The sequence below is a fragment of the Petromyzon marinus genome, chromosome 6 (genome assembly GCF_048934315.1).
Source record: "Petromyzon marinus isolate PM22_M1 ecotype Great Lakes invasive population chromosome 6, UKy_Petmar_22M1.pri1.0, whole genome shotgun sequence".
NCBI lineage: Eukaryota > Metazoa > Chordata > Hyperoartia > Petromyzontiformes > Petromyzontidae > Petromyzon > Petromyzon marinus.
In genome coordinates, this window is record NC_133672.1 from 15459709 (window position 1) to 15480522 (window position 20814).

General features: G+C 45.6%; 1 long non-coding RNA gene across 1 annotated transcript in view; it reads right to left on the reverse strand.

Moving 5' to 3' along the window:
- LOC116939420 (uncharacterized) overlaps positions 1 to 4013 on the reverse strand; it is a 33889-nt gene extending 29876 nt beyond the window's left edge. The window contains exon 1 of the long non-coding RNA XR_004402406.2: positions 3243 to 4013. This is a non-coding gene — a long non-coding RNA (uncharacterized LOC116939420). The remainder of the gene's footprint in view (positions 1 to 3242) is intronic.
- Positions 4014 to 20814: the final 16801 nt, after the last annotated feature.

The following is a 20814-nucleotide window of genomic DNA, read 5'->3' on the forward strand; positions in this document are numbered from 1 at the left end:
ATCTCAAAGTAAGACACTGGTTTGCCACCTCCGAGCAGTGGTCCAGCGAAATTAATGTTTGCACCTGTTCAATCTCACATTTGGAATAATCTCTTGGCCTCTATAACAGTCTGCATTTGAATATAGCTATAGGCAACACAACACCTTCATAACAACAACAAGACGCTTGCTTTTTGTTTTACTTTCACGGCTTTTGTTGATGATGTTCAATGAAAACATTGTCATTTACGCGGGGGGGTGGGGGGGAGGGATGGGGCTTGAGGAGGTTCTGGCGCTAAGCACCCGTAGTCTATCGCCGCATGCGAAGCCGTAGTAGCCAGGACCACACAACGCAGCGCCGTAGCCAGGACCACACAACGCAGCGCCGCTAATTCCTCGCTCCGAGGCTTTTCATTAATCTGAGTGTCTGGGCACGAGTGCCCCCTTTTTTTTTGGGGGGGGGGGGCAGGAATTCGGGCATTTTTTTTCTCGTGAACGAAAACCCTCCCCCGTCGCTGCCTTCTTTTGGCCAAAATTCACGGCCTAAATGGGCAACCTTGGCACAGCGACACCGTCAACGATGTGAACCTCGGTCTTTACTTGCCCATCTGCTTGAGTAAAAAATTACATGTGCAGCTAAGGTCTTGCATCACGATGGCGGCTTTTGTCATCAGCATGCTGGCCCAGTGCACTGCACCGTGCTTTCGTCTCGTTTTCTGAAACAGTCAAACAGTAACCATGTGGATATTTTGTAAATAATTACATTCGTTGTCATCTTGATGAAAGCCTGAGTGTTTTGTTTTTAATGCTTGCATTTGGGTGGCTCGTGCAGACCACAGGACCCTACGTTCAGGTGTTTATAGGCTTTTGCATGCGATGCTTTCCTTGATTATATATTCACTCTGACCATTGCTGGCTTCTGTGGCTGACGATGCTGATGATTCGTTATTCATCGGCTGTGTTATCGGACATTTACTGTGGTGCCCGCTGGTTGAGAAACTCCCGACTGGTGCCCCCTGATTGTGGAACTCCCTACTGGTGCCCCCCTGGTTGTAGAACTCCCGACTGGTGCCCCCCGGTTGTGGAACTCCCGACTGGTGCCCCCTGGTTGTGGAACTCCCTACTGGTGCCCCCCTGGTTGTAGAACTCCCGACTGGTGCCCCCTGATTGTGGAACTCCCTACTGGTGCCCCCCTGGTTGTAGAACTCCCGACTGGTGCCCCCCGGTTGTGGAACTCCCGACTGGTGCCTCCCTGGTTGTGGAACTCCCTACCGTTAGAGATCAGCTCTCGGGCGGTGTTGATATTTTAAAGTCCCTATTAAAACAGCTTTCTTCTGATCGCCGTTCTTCTCTGGCTCTTATTTTGCCACACGGCTCTCCATTATCTTCGTCCTTTTCACGCACGGTGCCTGAGCCTTTGTGAAAGGCGCCTAATAAGTGGAAGTTACTATGATTAATACCATTTATCTATCCAGAAAATCTCACTATTATTCTGCGGCCCCCAGCATTGGGGATGTTTGTAACTCATGAAGAACAATACGCATATATTCAATTATGTTACTTGCATGTATTATTGCGACAAACTAGACGATATGGCAAATGACTACTGGGGAAGGATAGAATGGGGAAACAGTTCGCATTCACACACGCATTTATCATGAAAATAAATGCACATTTTACAATAGCCCTTAGCGGTCACATCATGTTGCTTGTTTGCTTCAGTGCACTCAGCTATGTATATTACATATTTTGTTCGGCGTTGTGGGGGGGCGGGATCCTCGAGTCAGTTTCACGTTCGTTCTGGCGAAGACGGCATTCATCACGATGATGGAACTCTCGGAGTAAAATTACCAATGTGGGCGAAAAGGCTTTCGGGATGAGATTTAAGCGCGCGGAGATGAGAACGAGAGAAGCTGGGTGGGAGGCTCGCTCGAGAAGAGGCCCCACTCGGATTATTCTGCGTCCGCTGAAGGGCACGCGGAATGTTGTTCACACCCTCGGAAAAACCCATCGCGAGCAGTCACAGGTGCCCACAATTTAATTTGCATCATTGATTCCCATTCATAGACAGCACATGGAGGGAGGGGACATTTAAATCCAGCCTCTACAAGTCACGAATCGAATGATGGGCTGCTGGCAGCGGGGAAGGAGAGATATTCCCCCCCCAGTAAAAAAACATTTTTCAATCAAACGCGCAGGCATGGATATTTTTGCAGATGCGCTGGTCTCTCTCTCTGCAGTTTCCTGTAAGTTTCCCGTTTGTGGACACGACTTTTGTTGGGGGACAGGGCAGGTGGATGGTCGGAGGTTGTATCCTTGCCCCGCGATGCACCTGCCCGCACACGGGCGTGCGCTGTGCAGCCTCGTCGTCCCACCGAGGGTCTTGCCGTTGCAATAATGGTTTTCTCGGCCCGAGATCCTGCGGTGGTCCTGTTGGGAAGCTAACGAACTCGTGACCAGCCAAATCCCAAAAGCAATTTGCTGATGGGGAATTGATGTCCAAGCCACAGCAATGCAGCTGTAATGGCTTTTGTCACTGTTTGGCTGAAAACGCGGTTGCTCCCTATCCCGGCCAAACAGAGATTGTTAGCGATGGGATCACAGAGGCCTCTGTGTTTATGGCACATTTGGCTACCAATTACAGCAGAAACAGCCCTATATGCACCGTACGCGAACTATGCAAATAGCATACTTAGCGTGACTTTCTGTCAACGGATTTTTGAAATGTGTTATTGTTTGGTTCAGTGAGCGTGGTGGTAGATTTTTACTCATTACTGTCTAAAAATAGGTCTTGTAAAATACGTATTTTAATAAGGAGTCATTTATTATGAGGCTGTGTGACAAATTAGAGCGCACATTTGCATGTGCGTGGACATAAAGAGCTCATCTATGTTTGTAACACCGCTTTATTAAATAAAACTTCCTATCATTGGCACTTGTTTTTCCTCTCATTTCCAGTTCTCGGGTGATCAAAGAAACAGGTAGGACTCTCGTGGGGGGGGGGGGGGGTGCTGTTGAGGTTAACAAAATGGTCTCATCGAGGTAGGAATGGTATTTCGAGCTGGGGGAACGGTTCGGATACAAGCACAGGCCACTGTGAAATGTTACACAGGTGCAGTTCCCTACCCCACACACCTGCGCGACCAAGAGGCCTTGCATCGCCAACGCGCGGGTGGCTCAAAACGAGTCCCTTCGTCGTCTTCTGGCGAAGAATCAAGATGCTTTATTTTGATAATTAATCGGCGTTTTACATTCGCGCTTACCTCCGGCTGCGTCTCTGCTCGGCGCATTCATCTCACGCGGTGGTGATATCTGGAAGTTCAGTCGACGCAGGCGCGCTTCAACAAACATTTGGGGGTAAAAGTTTGAGACTCTTAAACCATGAAAGTTTATTTTAACTTCAAAACGGCGTCGGATCCAAAAGCGCGGCGCCCCGCGGCTGCGTGGGGTGGATGAGCCTCGCTCCGCGGCGCTGCTCTGCTCGAGGCAGATCTGTAGATGTGGAGCGGTAGCGAGCGATGGTGGGTGAGGAGAGAGAGCGAGCGAGCGAGTGTGCTGGGAGACCGCTGGGCTGGCCCAGCGACGGGCACGGCGAGGCTACTTGACTTGCACGACGCTTAGCCGTAAAATAGCTTTAAAAAATAGACGCCGAGAAAACATTCACAGAAGCTCAAGCCTTCGCCGCCTTTGAGTCTGTAAAAAAGATGGTACCGAGTGGAGGCTCTGGGGCTGTGCTGCCGTGCCGGCACCGCTGAGGATCGGCGATTTGAGTCTGGGTTTCAGCCAATTGTGATTAAAGAGGTCCTTAAGTGAAGCGAGTTGATGCTCCCAACTGGTGTGAGGAATGGCTGGATTAAAAAATAAACGTCAATATAAAGTATTTGTTTTACTACACAGCTCTTAGAACGTAATCTTAGTTTGACTGATAAGTGGTGAATATTTGTTTGTGGCCGTGCACGTGGTAAAGTGCAATGGTCCTAACATGTGGATAAAATAACGTTGCTTAGACATAAACATTTTATTTTATCTGGAACCCGATGAGCTATGAAGCTGTTATTCACGGGTGCCCAGCCCAATCTTGGCTCGGCAACGGTGGAACATAAACCGATAAAGTTTCATCAGTAGATAAAGTTAACAATCGTACAACAGAATAGCGATCGTACAACAACAAAATGATATAGCGGGGGTGGGGAGATTAAAGGACAGCAAAAGTTAAAAACTATACTATAAAAGTAAGCTAAACTATTATTTTTGTAACTATAGGTAAGGCCCACTGAGCTATACAGCTCTTTTTCAGAAGCGACCTGGCCATAAATGAAATCTCAACAAAGTGCTTTATCACGTGGACATTTGTTGCTGCCAAATACTCTTAACGCGCATGCTTCTAATGGTAGAGGGGAAAATCCGGAGGACCCAGAGAAAAATCCACGCAACCACAGGAAGAAAGAACCACACACATTCCAAACATACAGGGGTCGGGATGGAATCCACGACCTCATGTATACCAAGTGAGGCAGTGAACATTTTGTCACCGTGGCGCTCTGCAAAGAAAGGATAAATTACGCTTGTACATTCTCAGTTTATTGGACATCACCTTTCAAGGCCTTTCTCCAGCACACAGGGCGATCCACTACACGGCCAGAGTTCTGAATCGACACTTGGACTCGCGACATGACAGAGATAACACTGTTGGCACAACACTGGGTAAAACGATTAACACGTATCGCACTTGACGGGTTCGTTTGGTGGTGGTGTTATGTTAGCAAGCCACAAGCAAAGCCATTTGTTCATTTTGTGAGTGGTGAATTATTCACACTTTAGCCACTTGGTCAGTGACGTTTGACATTCATTAACATATTTACAGGAAGGTTTCCAAAAACCCAGTCCTCGTGACCCACAGCCACACGTCTTTCCGCGTTTTTTTTACCAATTTAGTCCACATTCAAATACAAACTAACTCGTTTCATGCCGCACGTGCCCGACCGTTTACACGGTTGACCACGTACGGTGCGAAAGAAGTTCAACATACATACAAACACGCCCCACGTGCTAAGCGATTAACCCCGATTTGCTTCGTTTGGAACACGTGTCCACACACACTCGAACGCACACTGAGATCTCAATCTTAATTCGAATCGACTGTTAACTCAGATGGCGTTAATTGCTTTGCGTGTCACGTGGAGCCTGTTTAACAATTATCGGGTGCGTGCAGTGTGAAACGAGTTCATTTGTAATCGAATGGAGAGTAAATTGGTAATCGCGTGAAACATGTGGTTGGGTCGCCAGCACTGGAGTTTGGGAAACCCCTAATTTACAATAAGCGACAGTGGTGGATTTCCAAATGCGGTTAATAAAACATTTCAGGTGTGTTAACCGGAGTTTGGACTGAACATGATTTTTATAACCGCGGTCTCGCCGGTGTTTGTTGTTTTATTGTTGTTGTTGGTTGTTTTACCCCATACAGACGTAGCTGAGCATTGTGATTGAGATTTTCTGACATGGAGGGATTGACCGGCCAGTCAATGTAGAGGGAGCCACCCTGGTGCTGCTTCGCAGGGTACCAGTGCATCACGTGACAGCAGCATGCACAGTGTTTACAAGGCCTGATCTGTGAGCACTTTGTGCACCTAAGCATAATAATAATACAATACAATTGGGAGAAAAAATGATGCGTGCAAAATATGTAGGGTGGAAGAGTAGGCCAAATTCCCTCTTGAGAAGGCTCTATAGCTCCCTCGAGTGGAGGTCCCGCAGTTGAGTAAGACATTGCAGGGCTGCACCTTGAACTCACTTTGACAATTTGCATTTATACCTTTTCTTTTGGAAAATACACGTCTAAAACGCTGTTCATCACATGATACGTGTTACCTGTGGCCTTTGATTCGTTTGTTGGTGGAAAGGGGACAGTCTCTGCTGATATTTATCAGAAGAAAAACAAGCCACATCTGCGGAAAATATCAGTTAAATCAGCCATTTTTCCACCTCCTAAAGGCAGTGAAAGCCATTTTTCTTCCCGAACAAATTAACCGGGCCCTCGATGCGAAAGCAGATTTTTTTTTCTGCTTCTGATTAGGGAGATGCAAATCTGCAAATCTGCTCGGCTGGTCCCAGTCTTCTCGCGGGTGCAGCACTCAGTGGCAGTACGGGGAGACAGCGGGGCGACGGGGCAGCAGCATCAGTCATCCGGAATAAAGGCGGACTCTTCGTACAGGCACGGCTGTACTTTGATCTTTGATTCATGCTGTGTCTCTTACTGCACGATTTAATCTCAAGGAACATGTCCCTATTGTGGATGCAAGTGTGGGTAGCATTATTTTATAGCCCTTGTAAAGAACATTTTAAGGGGGGGGGGGTTTACACTAAAAGTTTATTTTTCTCAGACGTGGCTAAATACATTTCATGTGTATGTGACACAACGGCATATCGCACATTCAGGGATAACTGAAGGTGGCGGGTTTAACGACACATGTTTTATTGTAACCCAAAACACCTTTATTATGGATAATATTGGTCGCGGAAGCCTACGTGTTAAAAAGCAAAGAAAACAGTTTGGTGCTTCTCGTTTATACGAAAAGAATATGTCCCCAATGCAGCAATAAAGCAATCGGGGGCATTTGTATTGATGGCACTGCTTTTTCTGAGTTGTAAATCCATATGAAGGTAAAAATATGTCCTGCTTAATTTTAGCCGGGGGCCACGTGCTGACGAGACTCCATCTGATTGGCATCAAACAATGGGGGTTGCGGCAGCCGAGTCAATATTTTCCAGTGCAAAGGAAAATGCGCAAATAATTAAGATATAAATCTAAAACAGGGTCCTTGAGATAGGTTCTTCAGAATTGCGACATTAATTTTTTCTTCCAAATTTAATGTCTAAATAAACCGTCCGCGTGAGTTTTTATAATTCCCATACTTCTTTAGTATATGCTAGGTATGATATAAAAACGCTACTTTTTTAAGCCCGATGGAATCAATGTCCAAATGTAATAATAACGCTATGAATTTGATTCGAAACTTCTGGGGGCCACACGAATTGGTCTCGAACACAAACAGGTGGGCCTCTTGTCCCATACGATGGAGATGCGTCGATGAAATGATTTATTGTTATTTCAAAGGAATCGCTGTACTTTTTAGTCTTACGAATAACAGCCATTACAGCGCTGTCAACAGAAGAGATTCGTCAACGCAGTGTCCACAGCTCTGTGAATCTTATCACGTGGGAATTATCATCTGTTTTGGTGGTAGGGCTTTCAATGCTAGAATTACACGACAAAGTCTCTTGGCACAGCACGAGTTTTCATTTAAAAAATGGTTCAGTAGATTGTAAACACAGCTGTCCTGCGGCTTCAAAAGATCACGCTTGCAATTAAATGCGTCCAGATTATTAAATCGGATAAAGCGAAGTAATTTAGATTATTGCGAGAATTGTTTAATGGTCGAACAAGGCACGAGACCTGAGAACGAGTGATACGTGTGCAATATTCCCAACCCTCTTGTGATAATTGCTGGCTTTGTCGAAAGGACACAGCAAGGAAGGCTCCGCGGGGACTGCGCGAATTCTGTGAATAGAGCGCGGAGGTTGTCAACAGAACTGTGCATACAGCGATATTCTAAGGAGTACGTGGCCGCAACACGCCGCACGCGATTCGGGCCCTCTCGACGACACCGCGGCCCCCACGAAAAAAGCCGTGGCTGAGCACAGCAGCAGCAGCCTAGCGTGGTTGGCATAGACCCTGGAATTAATTGGGACCCTCTCCTCCTCCCCCCGTGCCCCATCAAATTTCCCACCTCTTGATTGCCCAGCTCCTGGGAAACCCCTGGCGCGTGGGCTTTTTGGTGTGCGTGCGTGCTGTCTGAATGTCGTTGTGTGTACTGACTGTCAATGTGAGCGTGTCGATTGTATGTGTACTGACTGTGTGTGTGTGTGTGTTGACCACTTGTGTGTGTTCCGACTCGGGGCGCAATATTTTGTGGGTGCCTCTTATCCATACCTAAACATTTTTGGGGTTGTCCAGATACCCACGACGCCAACAGTGAGTGGATGCAACCCTGCCCTGGGTCCCAGTGCAGGTCCACCGCCTGCACACTCAATGGCTACACCACTGGCTGTGCACAGAAATCCCCTCTGTGCCCGTGCTGCAGGCTATGCAATCCGCCAATGCGATACCCAGGAGCTGGGATGCGGTGTTGCTTTGGGAATCTCCGCCCCCTCCATCAAGGAGAGGGCGTTCTGCACTGACCTTTCCAGTGGAGATATGTGTGCTGCAATCCCTGATTAAACCCGGTGTCTGCCTTTGGCCAATATTTCCAAATAACTGGTAGGCTAGAATCTGGCCATCACATCAAATTTTCTTCATCCGCTTATTGTATAAATTGCGTGTTCATGGCTGCAAAAATCAGGACACCGTTTCACGCGTTGTAGGTGTTTATTTGATTATTTATGATGCATTTAGTTTGTTGTTTAAAGTAAAGATTTTAAACTTTTTTAAAATATGGTCATAATCCTTGTTTAAGTAGCTCCCTGGGCCATAGACAAATCCTTTCATAGGTGTGTTTGTGTTGAATAAAACATTCTACAATATCCTCCAGCAAAGCAGCTTATCAAATAAAGGTCATTAAAATTAAGGAAGCAAACAACTGCACAAATCCCTGCACGAAAATATGAAACCACGGATTTATGTAGCCAGTTTGGAAGGACTCATGAATTCTCATCGAGAACTTTAGACCTGGATTTTTTTTCTTTTCCAGGCGTGACAGATAACGACGCAATTCTAACTCAGTTCTATATTACAAGTACCATATATACAAATGAGGAACGAGATATTGGCCTCTTCATTCTCATTATTACGATTCCCCAAGACCTCTTGAGGGTTGTTTGAGCTGAGCGGTGGGCGATAATGGGATCATAGGGATGTACTCACTGTTCCTGGGTCAGAGGGCCTTGCACAAACCTCGAACGATAGCTTCATGGGAATAAATCATACCTGGCAGAATCCAAGTTCAAGATTGGCTTCTTATCTGTAAAGGCTCTTTTCGTGGGATTACATCATAAAAAAATACACTTTTAGAGTGTGCACTTCTTCGTGGTGCAAATTTCACAAATTTACATAGAACCACATTCATATCTAGACGTGATCAATCCACTGCAGGATTAACGTCTTCCCAAGGAGTCACCATCTGTCATGGTCCTGCAAAAGAACAATCGTTAATAAGGATAATTCATATTTTATCTTGATGACTACGTGTTCGTAGAGCAGTGTAGCTGGATGGATATAATTAGCCAAGGGTTGATTACATACTCCCTTTTGTCGTTACTTTGATTCTTACAGACGTACAGTAATTTTTAATGGGATTTATCTTAAGGTTCCGTGTCATGATTTGCCAGTGTAGGGCATTGCGATGGTGTCATAGCATGAAATTCCAATTGTAAAAAACAGAATTTTAATGAATTAGTGAGGGTTCCCACTTAACTAGAACGTTTTCATTAAAAAGGAGATAACGAATCTTAATCAGCTTCAGTCTCGGGATAATGAATGGCCTTAGTTTGCAAAAGCTTTTTCTACATATTTTAAACTGACACCATAGAGAGTTCAAAGCATGGGTTTATAAATAGTGTTTTGCTTTGGTAAAATAATAACAATGCCCTTTGTCTAATAATTATTCGGCCTCTAGTGCAGGAGGGTCCTGCACTGGATTGTTTTTCCATTAACATAAATGCATGCGGGAAGAAACTGGAGAAAACTCAAGGATACGAGCAGGTGGAGTCAATCCACTTGCTGTTTTGCCATCCTCCTAACCATCTCGCAGCTCAAAGCGCTGACACGCATGGCTCCATGCGGTAAAGTGCAGCTTGGAGGGAAGAGCTTCGTCAGTCCCAGGCACGTCATCCTGTACGGTGAGATTCACGTGGTCATAGTACCTCATCGTTTATGTGCTTCCGCTGAGCTGCTGAGCTTTCCTACCATTGATCATCTGTTCAGTGGAATTTAACCTTATGGCGGTACCCCGGGGTACCACAGTACCACGGCTCTCGCATTATGCCCGTGATGCAGTCATTTTTAGTCTGTTAATGGTTTGGCGATGCGGCAATCGACTCATCTGGACGAGCCGTACTCACGATGCACCACCACGGTGCTGCGAGCGTTCAGCGTTTCAGCGCAATCGTCCTCGCTGCGTTTCGACATCGCGGGGTAGCACCGATTTCGGATTGATTGGTACCCCAAGTCGCGGAGTTAAGTAACACCCCTGGAACAAAAAAAAAGTGTCCCAGAAACAAAATATTTAATTGCCTCGGCAATTTTTTATCACTTGGTACCCCGGGGTACCGCTGTAAGGATCAAATGATCGTGAGAGTAAAAATGGGAGTGTATACAGGGCCCGTTAGAAAAATAATGATGCAAGCTAATTAGGGGACATGGGTGCTGGGAAATGTTCAATAATAGATTAGAACTACAGGATTATGCATGTAGTCAAGCAATGTTAATAAATAGTTCAGGCTTTTTCAAGAGAGAGGCCCTCGAGAATGCAAATAAAAAATGTGTTTATACAGCCTATGCACCGTAGAGAAACTTCATATCAGTGTGTGAAGAGTGGATGTTTTTTCATAAGACTGAGGACTTAGCCGCTCGCTTTGATGTTTCGCTCAACAAGGCCGGCCACTCGCTCGCTCACTCAAGCCGGGCACGGGGAAAAATATATAATACGTTGTGGGTTGTGAATGTTTTTTTTCAATTTCTTTGTGCTGATATCACAACGCGAAGAGGGTTGACGTTTTTTTTCAATTTCATTGTGCAGGAGTATATTTTTTGACCGCACAAGTCAAACATAATCACCACGGAATAAATAAATAATCCTCATTGTTTTAGTTCGACATAAATCATCGCCGAAACAACGACGTTTTAGGCAAGGACTTATTAATAGCAGTTGGACATTGTAATTCTCACAATGCATGTTGGGTAAATATAAAGTCAGTCGAGTGAACGCACCAGATAAGCGTTGTCGGTCCATTCGCATTGCAATGATATCCGTTACTTGGGTGTCGCGTCGAAGCTCGAGGTCGCGAATGCACGTGGGTGTCGGTGCGGACCTGCCGTGCCGCCGCCGCCGGCCTCCTAAGTGCGTCGCAGCGAGGAAGGACCCGCTCAGCGGCCGCCCTGAATGCCTCCGATTCCCCGCGCCCGTGTTCGTACTCTTCACCCGAATTTGTTGCTCCACCGAGCCGCTTTGGAATTCCCTCCCAACGTCTCTTTACCCCCAAAGTTCCTGTCACCTTCTTTGGTTCTTTCGGTAAAGTCACGTAGAATGATAATAAAATAATAAATTGATAAAATAAAATAACACAAATGTATCAATTTATTATTTTATTATCATTCTACGTGACTTTACCGAAAGAACCAAAGAAGATGAATCATTGCAGTCACGAAAGCTTTAAATCGAAATTCCTGTCACCTTTGCTCGTGTCAAGGCGATATGTTAACTCTTATCTGTCGCACCTTCCAAAGTGCTGGCCACTTGGCATTTTTTTGGTCATTCGGACCAGTGCTCAGAAATTGTTTTGTATTAGATATCTAAATCCCTGTCTCGTCTACGGGAGCAGCGGATAGGCCGCCACCACATACACCATCAAACACTAAGATCTCCCATATAGACTTAACAGACTGTTGGGGCAAGTGCTGTTAGCGAGCACCTATGAAGGCCGGAACGGCACACGAGGGGGTGGGTGGCCAACACCATGCCCGGCCGCCTTTGTCTCCTTAAGTGGCGATGTTTACACACTGCACCAGGTAGTTATTTTAGGCTGAGTCGACCTAGGGGAGGCCCAGGACTGGTTCAGATAATCGTCACTGGTGTTAGCCGTGAGCGGGAATCAAACTCGGGTCACCAGGTTCAAAGCGCAGCCCGTTAACCGCTACACTACTGCTCCCCTACACACACAGACACATACACAGTCAATGCTGCTGTCCTAGATATATAGAGATGTTGAACACTGGACACTTCCAATTTATATACTGTTTAGACACTGTATTTGCATACCGTGTACTCGACAAAGCTCACTATAATATATATTGTTTTACATATCATTCATAGTATATATTTGTGCTCATTAATCCCATGTATATACACAGTTATTTGGATTATTGTTATAGTGTTGTTTGGTTTGTAATTTGTATCCGTTCGGATATTTCGTGATTTAAATTTGTTTTTATTTGTTTGACATTCTATTGCAACGTTGTGGAGGCGAAACCTCAAGCATTTTTTCTGCACCCGCTATAACATCAAAATTAACTTTTGTATGCGACCAATAAACTTTGATTGAGTGAAGCACCTCGCCATTCAGCTGAGACCCTCCCAACCCAAAACCGGCGCACCACACGTCCACGCAGCAGAGGTGGAGGTGACATCACTCGGTGTGATTATGTCCCCAATTTTTTTTTTAAATCTGCTTTTACAGTTCGCCCATAAAATTATTGGCGATACTTTAAAACATTCATGCAATTTTTTAACATTCATCATCGCTGTCCATCACACGACACATCACGCGTTGTCCTTTGAGCTGTTCGGATTTAAGTCATTGATCTCGAGGGCCCTGATCGTTAAGGGTTCCTCCAGAAATCGAGCTCATAGTGGGTCCTGAAATTGCAGTCGCCTTCCCTGGGGCGGCAGTGTGCCGTGTGAGGGAAAGCGATGATGAATTGACCACGATCATTGATCACGTGCACCTGGGTCACCTGTGCGGCATGCCTCATAGAGCACCGAGGCAGGAATGAGGTTACAATGAAATGCAGTAGATGCTGGATACAAGCACACCGCTTATATCCAAAGTAGAGTGCTTGAATCAGAAGTTTCCGTTGGGATTTCCTTTGCCACCAGTGTAACATAACATATGCCACTTACACCAGTATTGTGTTTATATATGATGTGGTTATATCCAGCTTCTATTGTACAGTACAATATGGATTTATAAAGTGTTTAAATATTCAATAGGTTAATAATCCCCTTTAATCTGTACTCTTTGGTTCTTTCAGTAAAGTCACGTAGGTAGAAAAAAATAATAGATCAAATAATAGATCACGACGTTTCAGTCACGAAAGCTTCAAATCAAAGATTCCCCTTTATCTGCTCTGGAAAGCTCTGCTGAGTCTTGAGATTCTTTATCAGGAGTGTCCCTGCATTGTAAAGCTTACCCAATTCAATTAATGAGTGAGTGGGATGTGGGAGAAAGCTGGAGTCCCCAGAGAACCCCACTCATAGGAGGGTATAACACTCCAAGATCTACACAGATATAATCCACTGTTCTACTGACATATCTTGGCCACCTTGCGGCATCAACCTGCAAGACCTGCTGATCACTGGGCAATTTCCTATCCAAGTACTCATGAGGACATCCCAGCTTAGCTTCATAGATCTGACGAGATCAGGCGCATCTCGGGCAATTGTTTTTTGGCTATCTCAATACATTGTGTAGGGAAGGAGGAAAACCTTCTTCTGAGATGAATGGAGCAGTGAAGCGATTTGAATGGTTTTTTTTAAAGGAAAATGGCAGTGATATGGACAAAAAGGTACAAAGGAAGAATATTTAAGTACCATATGAGGTATGGATGAAAACACGAGGGTAGATGAACTGGTCAGTCATAGGCAGAGGAGGAGAATAGGAAAGTATTGATCCGAGACTTGAACAGGGAATCAGTTGGGTGGGACTGCAAGGGGAAGGGAGTTCAATGCGGGGGGGCGATAGCAGCAAAGAAGGAGCGACGTCCCGTTGAGAAGATGCATTGGAATCACGGATGAAATGGACCTTACAAATGTTAATTAGCATTATTGTTCCAGTAGCTGGCGCTTCGGGCTTCTGCTAACGCTCACGTTCAAGTCGCCCACATTCGCAAAGCTTCCACAGTAACATTTGCGGATCTTAAAATAGCAAAAACAAAAATAATTTGAATTTCTATGGCATCTAAATGCAATCATATTTCAGGACACTTTACGAAAAATGGAATTCAAAAAACTGCCAGAGAATACAATCGATAAATGAAAGTTAGGATAATACTGTTGATATTTAATTTTCATATTCCGTTGATTCAAAACTATAAATGTCACCCATTATTTAACAACAAAGCTCAAATAGATTTGGTGTGCAAAACTCTTCTTTGTAGTAATTCATAAATCAATCGGAAGTTAATTAATATGAGCCATTTTCATTAAGGCAAAAATATTATCTTTGAACAAAATAATTGAGAAAGAATTATAATGAAGCATGAGTCTGCTGTTAAACGCTTTTATTAATTTAAGCACTTTTTGAAGGAATATTTCAATTAAAATCTCTTGCTGAAAATTCGTAATGGCATATTTAAGGCTGAAGATTGGCCATGCAAAATTTCTATTTAATTCGCTGTGAGGCTATTAGAGTGCATAAAACATTCAATATCAACTAAATGCGTACCATATCTCAGAACGAGCCGAACTAAGTGCTACAAGCCTTACAATTTACTTTCACAGCCGATTAGAGTCTTGTAACACGTCACGAAGAACAATTTTCAATCACAAAACTATGGAAAAATTACGATCACTGTAAATAGCACACATCAATACTTCGAACCAGGCATCAATGTGGCAAGAAACCATTCCGCGCCACGCTCGGTGACGAACGCCTGGACGCGTCATTGCGGGGGGCTGCTTAACGAACTGTGTCCCCAGCTCTCTTGGCTTTCCACTTCCTTTTCCGTTTGCTCTCTGCAGCACTGCAAAGTCTGGCGCACTAGAGGCTTTGGCGCCCACCAATTAGCACGGTGGGCTACGTACAGTGCGAAATAAAGTTCAACATATACGTACAGCAGAAGGCTTGGGGGAAATTTATCGCCATAGGGCAGACCGCCCCCCCCCCCCCACCGCGCCCCATGCCGAGGTCATGTCAGGATCATGCCACTGTTGGCCTGGGAGGACTAGTGGTCAACCCCCGGTTTCTGAGCATTGTAGTTTAATCTGGAGGCCCGTGGAGAAACAAGAATAATTCCATACCCTGCGGTGGCTCGAGCCGGTTTAAATGTTGCACTGGGACAGGCAAATTGCATTATGATAGCCAGAGTGCTGTGCCGTTTGTATGTCTTCTTCTTCATAGATGTCACCATTGTGCAGTACAGAGACAAATTGAAGACATCTGCAAATAAGATGGAGCTTAAAAGAAGGGGAATTCGAGTCCGAACAGAAAATGCACACCGCCTGTTTGTGAGCCACCCGTGAAACGCATCATGGACTGCTACCTGTGAGGATAGCAAATCTATACGGAGGAATTGTTAAATACCTGATTCACTCTGCGCAGAAGGCCATTTCGTAGTAGTGCTCGGTTCTATTGTAGCTTGCCTCTGTAACCCACAGCCAAAGTAAATTGGATCCCAGCTTGGAGAACCAAAGGCAGCCTTCTTGGGCACGGACCGTGTCAGTTCAAGCGTGAATGTGATCTTTGTACTTTAATAATGTAAAAGTAGATTACTAATTTACACGGCTAAGGAGTGAACTCATTGCATTGTCACCGTAGATTGTAAGGGCGATTGAATGACAATGCAGCAGGCCACCAACTTTCATTCCCCAACTTATTGTTCTTTTTTATCCATTGTCCTTGCAAGCAGCTGTTCTTCATGACAGATGTTGTTAAGTCTCCGGAGAGCGGGGCCAAGCCGCAATGTGTTCTTAATAGAGAACAAAGCAGGCGACCTCTCACCATAGGGGATGTGCGGCAGTGTGCGCGACCTCCTGGGGTAAGACGGGTTTCGGTAGAACGAGGGGCCAATGAGTTACACGAGACCACTCAGCTGTCATCATAGCTGTTCACCTGAGCTGAGGTTGATGTGAAAATATGAATTAAAATAATATTGCATGACAGCTTGCAATAGAATCAAAACGCGTAAATTTGGCAATGGTTATGATTTCATCCTGGTCAGATTTTTTTGTACAGAACAAGGTAGAACATTTATTTATTTTTACATCTGGAAAATATTACGTCTCATCGGCATTAAGTTCTTATTTTTGTGTTTGTCACATCTGAATTGTCATCTCATTGAATAGAAATTACAATAATTATATCTGTCTGTATGCAGCACTGGAAATGTTCAGCATCACTGCCTCGGTGATGGTCTAACCAAGCAGCCACCCCATAGGGGGTGGCAGTTTTTATGGAAGCAAACATCCCGCCGTTGGCTGGCAGTTCATGACTATTGACACCTTTGTAATGGTGATCCATTGAAGCCAGGCAGCCAAGGGCAATTTTTTCCATTTCTTCTTCCATCTTCATTACCCCCAGCCCTCGGCCATGCACTTAATACGCTCCCTCTTGACCCTCCCGGGATGAGCCCTGATTTACAGAGTTACCGGTTTATTACCAGAAGTGTCTGCAAATTTGGCCGGTGGGAGCAGTGAGCCGTGCACAGGGCTTACAATTAGTGCTGCTTTGGCGGACGCAAGATTTCGCCGGTGCCCGGAGTGGGCACCAGCTGGTGCAGATATGTGCAGGTGACGCTGCGAGACTCCGATGAGACGTGGATACACGTCCGTCACTAGCGACGGAGAGATTAGCAAGGTGCTGAAAGCGGCGGTTTGGGTAGCGTCCCCACACACCCCGCTCGCTTATCGCCTCCTCGCCATTTGTTTCCCCAGCTTGCGTGGAACTAAATACAACTGCTGGCACAACGCGAGAAAAAAAACATATCGTTCCTGGATTTATGCCGAAAAGCCGTATCTTTGATCCCACTGTCAATTTGCACGTTATTTTGGTTTAAAGTAAGTGCATAATTTAGGCTGTTCTCAAAGGGCTAAATCATTACTCAAAAACAATCTCTTGCTATCCTTACCTGAATAAAAAAAAATGCAATCTGCACCAAGATTTATTGTTTCCCGCTTTTTTACTTAAACGTTACAAACTGCCGCGCATGTCTCCAAAAACTGAAAGCCGCGCAGCGTTGCCTTCGCTGTGCGCTCTTTATTGTCGATTTTTATTTGTTTGTGCCGGCACAGCTTCCGAAATGACAGCGGCTTCGCTCGACGATAGCGGTGTGTACTGTATTTTTTTTGTAATTGCGCCATTATCGTCTTGGTTGGCAATAATAGCTCTGCTGGGGGAAGGGGGGGGAGGCCCGATGGGGACCCCAGCGAGTGTCCGTGTGAAGACGCAAGCGTGCTGCCTCGCCACTCTGGATACTCGGGGGGGGGGTGGGGGTTTGGGTCTCACGCTGTGTATTCCGAGAAGCGTTGGCAGCGTTTCGGCTCAAGGATTTTCCCCCTGCAGCGAGTAATAAGACGCATCGAGAAATCCATCGATCAATATGCTCTATTTAAACCAGGTGAGAGCCCATTTAGAAAGCCCGTTTCCTGTCAAGCGAGATCATTTCGTAAACCCAGGAATTGTGGTGCAGATGTGTACACTTGCACCATTTATTTTTTTATCTATGATACATATATACCCTGGATACGTAACTAGCAATAGCATACAGTTAGTTCTACCAATATAAATTAAAGTGGACTTGAGCTTGTTGGCACAGTGGTCGGCGCAGTTTGCTATGACCTCGAAGACCTGCGTTTGATTCCTGGCCACAACTGACATCAGCGGCGAGTGATGTTTGAACTGGTCCTGGATCAATCCACATCCACCAGCATGCAGATGTAATGATCAAACAACCCTTATGACTGACAAGACATGGATTGATAAATAGCTGAAAACTATTATTAGTATTGTAAAAAAAATGAGTGTACAAAAAACTCAATATTTTTGTAAAAAGATCTGTGCGAATTACATTATAACTATAAATCAAATAAAAATTGTATTATAATTTTATGCTTCGTGTAAGACATTTTATAATGCAATTGAAAGTAATCTGTCATTTGTTGCCTCTGAGAAAAAAACACGTTTGCTCAGCATTGCCATGCGATATCATGCAAGCTTGAGTGTAACTGTGAGCATGCGTGTGAGTGTGCGAGTGAATGAATGTGTGACACCACACATCCACACGCTTGTGATTAAATATTATAATGTGAGGCGTTGAGTTTTGCCCCTTTGCTGCTGCTGTTGAGAGTGATTCGTTGTTGAGCCATGCAGCTGCTTGCATTGATTTCTTCATAAATCCAGCATTTATACTGGTAGGAACCTCCTGGTCACACCAGCCCACGGGATTGTTGTGTCCGTCCGTCCGTCGTGCATCCAAAAATGGGAGGGGTGGGACTGGGTGGAGAGGGGAGGGTGGGGAGGGGCTGGGTGGGGTGGGGAGGGTGGGGAGGGGCTGGGTGGGGAGGGTGGGGAGGGGCTGGGTGGGGGGTGGGAGGGGTGGGGCTGGGTGGGGAGGGGCTGGGTGGGGAGGGGCTGGTCACCCCGTGGTGCCCTTATAAAACTCAACGTTTAACCTACTCACGCCGACTTGTGCCCGCCCTCACAGTCGGGCATATTTGCGGAATACACCACGTGGTGCCGCCGTTGACCCTGGCCATTGACCGAGTAACCCAACGTTCCTACCAGCTCCCTCCGCAGGAATGTGTTTTTTGACTACATTCGGTAGATTACATTTACCTTCACTGTCATTTAAATAGAGAGTTAAAATACTACGCTCATCTTCGTCATCGTGTAAGTCATGGAATTAGGCTCTATACAAAACAGGCTCGACACGACACACGGGAAGGGGGGTGCTGCCATTGTGTCATGGTTAGCACACGTGACTTGCAATTCAGAAACCGCTGGGTGTGATCTCCCGGGGCGGCAGTTGAAACAATGGGCAATAGTATTAACCCCCCGCGCCCACCCCAGGGTGTGTGTGTGATGAAATAACGTGTGTGTGTGCCCCCACCTCTATCAAGACATCTGGCCAGTGTAGAAGAATAGGTCCAGAATATAAAAAACCCTCTCTCGAGTTTCCTCTGTCGGAGGGCCTTCTGCCAGCAGTGGCATGAGCAAGCAAATGCAGGGCAGCACATCGGCACTACGAGTTCAGTCGGGCTGTGTCCACTGCGGATGGGCGCCACGGTGTCGAGATGTTAACTACCTCGCCTGGATTACAGGAGGTCGTTGGTTGGAACCCGACCTGACGCCTGCACTATGTTTGGAGTGTGCGTGTTCTCCCCGTGGTCGCGTGGATCCTTCTCCGGGTTCTCCCGGTTTTCCCGTTCAGATTTAGAAACGTGCACTTGGAGTATGTGGCTGATATAAATTCTCACTCGATAAGCCACTTCGTTGAGCTATCGTTTGTGGTCAGGTCGCTTCTAAAAAAAAGCTGTATAGCTCAGTGGGCCTTGCCTAGTCAAATAAAAAATACTATACACACCTAGCCTTGCTGTGATTGCACATCTGTGCGGGCAATTGCATCGGGCGTATGTATGAATGCTGTCCTATGTACACATCAACTTGTCAAGTAATGCAGTAATAGACTTACCCATTCCTCACAAGGCATGGTCCAGTGAATGGTTCTACAAAGCCTGAACTATTGATGGGCCTTTTGAAGTATTATTATGATTGATTGTCTGTCAGTCTTGACTTCATGAGGAGAAGTCGACAGGTGCGCGCGTGTGTCAAGATTGGTGTGTGCTCTTCTGACCACGTAGCTTTGTGCGTGTGTAGAATGTGTAATTCCAGTATTCAGTGATAATTATCACTTATAGCCCCCTTCTTAAGCCACTGCTGGATTAATATCCCCCCTGTAATGTCCATTATGGGGGTTGTTGTTTGACTATACTTCACCATAGCGGTCAGTATGGTGTTGGTGAAAGAGGGGTGCCAGGACAGGCTCAAATATCTATCCATCACCGCTGATGTTAGCCATTGGTTGGGAATCGACATTCAAGCGGCTTGCTTCATATTGCAGGGTGCTAACCACTGCTCCACCACTCCACCCCAGTATGTGGGCTCTATCGAGATAAAATAACGTCAACCAATGGTGCCTCTGTGGCTTCGCCTGCAAAGCTACTGAAGATTAATACAAATTTTACTCTTGCAAAGATGCATATGTCGCAGGACGTATCGGATCATTTGATGCGACGTTTGCAGTTTAGATGATGTGTGAACACATTGTAGGTACACCTTTGAGTAAATAATTAAACGTTGGTGTCGCTCCAGATTAAATCTAGCTGCGTGACTTCACATTTCAGGAAACGTGCCAGATTGTCTTTGGTCGATGATCGCTTCTGCTTACTCAATAATGTGGGCAGTTTTCAACTGAAGGACTAATAATTGGTTCCAATTCCACAGTGGTTTCCAAGGCCCCTATTAAAAAACGCTTTTTTTCCAGCCATGCAGTGTCAGGGATCTGTTGCCTATATTGCATTTCCAGGTTTAATAATAATGGGGCCTTTAGAGATTTAGGGTTGCCAGCGAGGCTGCGTGTCCATAGGGCAGAATGACCTGGTTCAGGCTTTTTCTGGGTCCCACTGGAGGGATTCTCAATATGCTTAGTGACCACTTTTATTCGCTGCACGGCTCATTAGGGTCTCACAGCGACAGCCAAAGCTCCGTGTGCGAGTGGGCGTCCTGATCGCCCTGAATGTTGTTCACAATTACAGCGAAGAGGAAAAGCGCAAATCCCGTCCAGCGCCGGGCACGGGATTTGCTCACGAGAGAGAAATCTGGCAGGCAGCAGCGATACACCGCAGCTCGGTGAGAAGTGCCTCAACGTGTTTAGAAAAAAAATATTTTTTTATTGTTTTTACTATGGGGGTGTGTGATGAGTATATACCGTATATATGTAGCGTGTGCTAAGCACCGGTGAGTCTCAGAGTGCCTCTGTAATGTTCATCCTCTACAATTCATCTTATTGTAATAGATGATACATTTCAAGCTCTTTGTAAATGTGTAGATTCTATTTAATGCGTTATT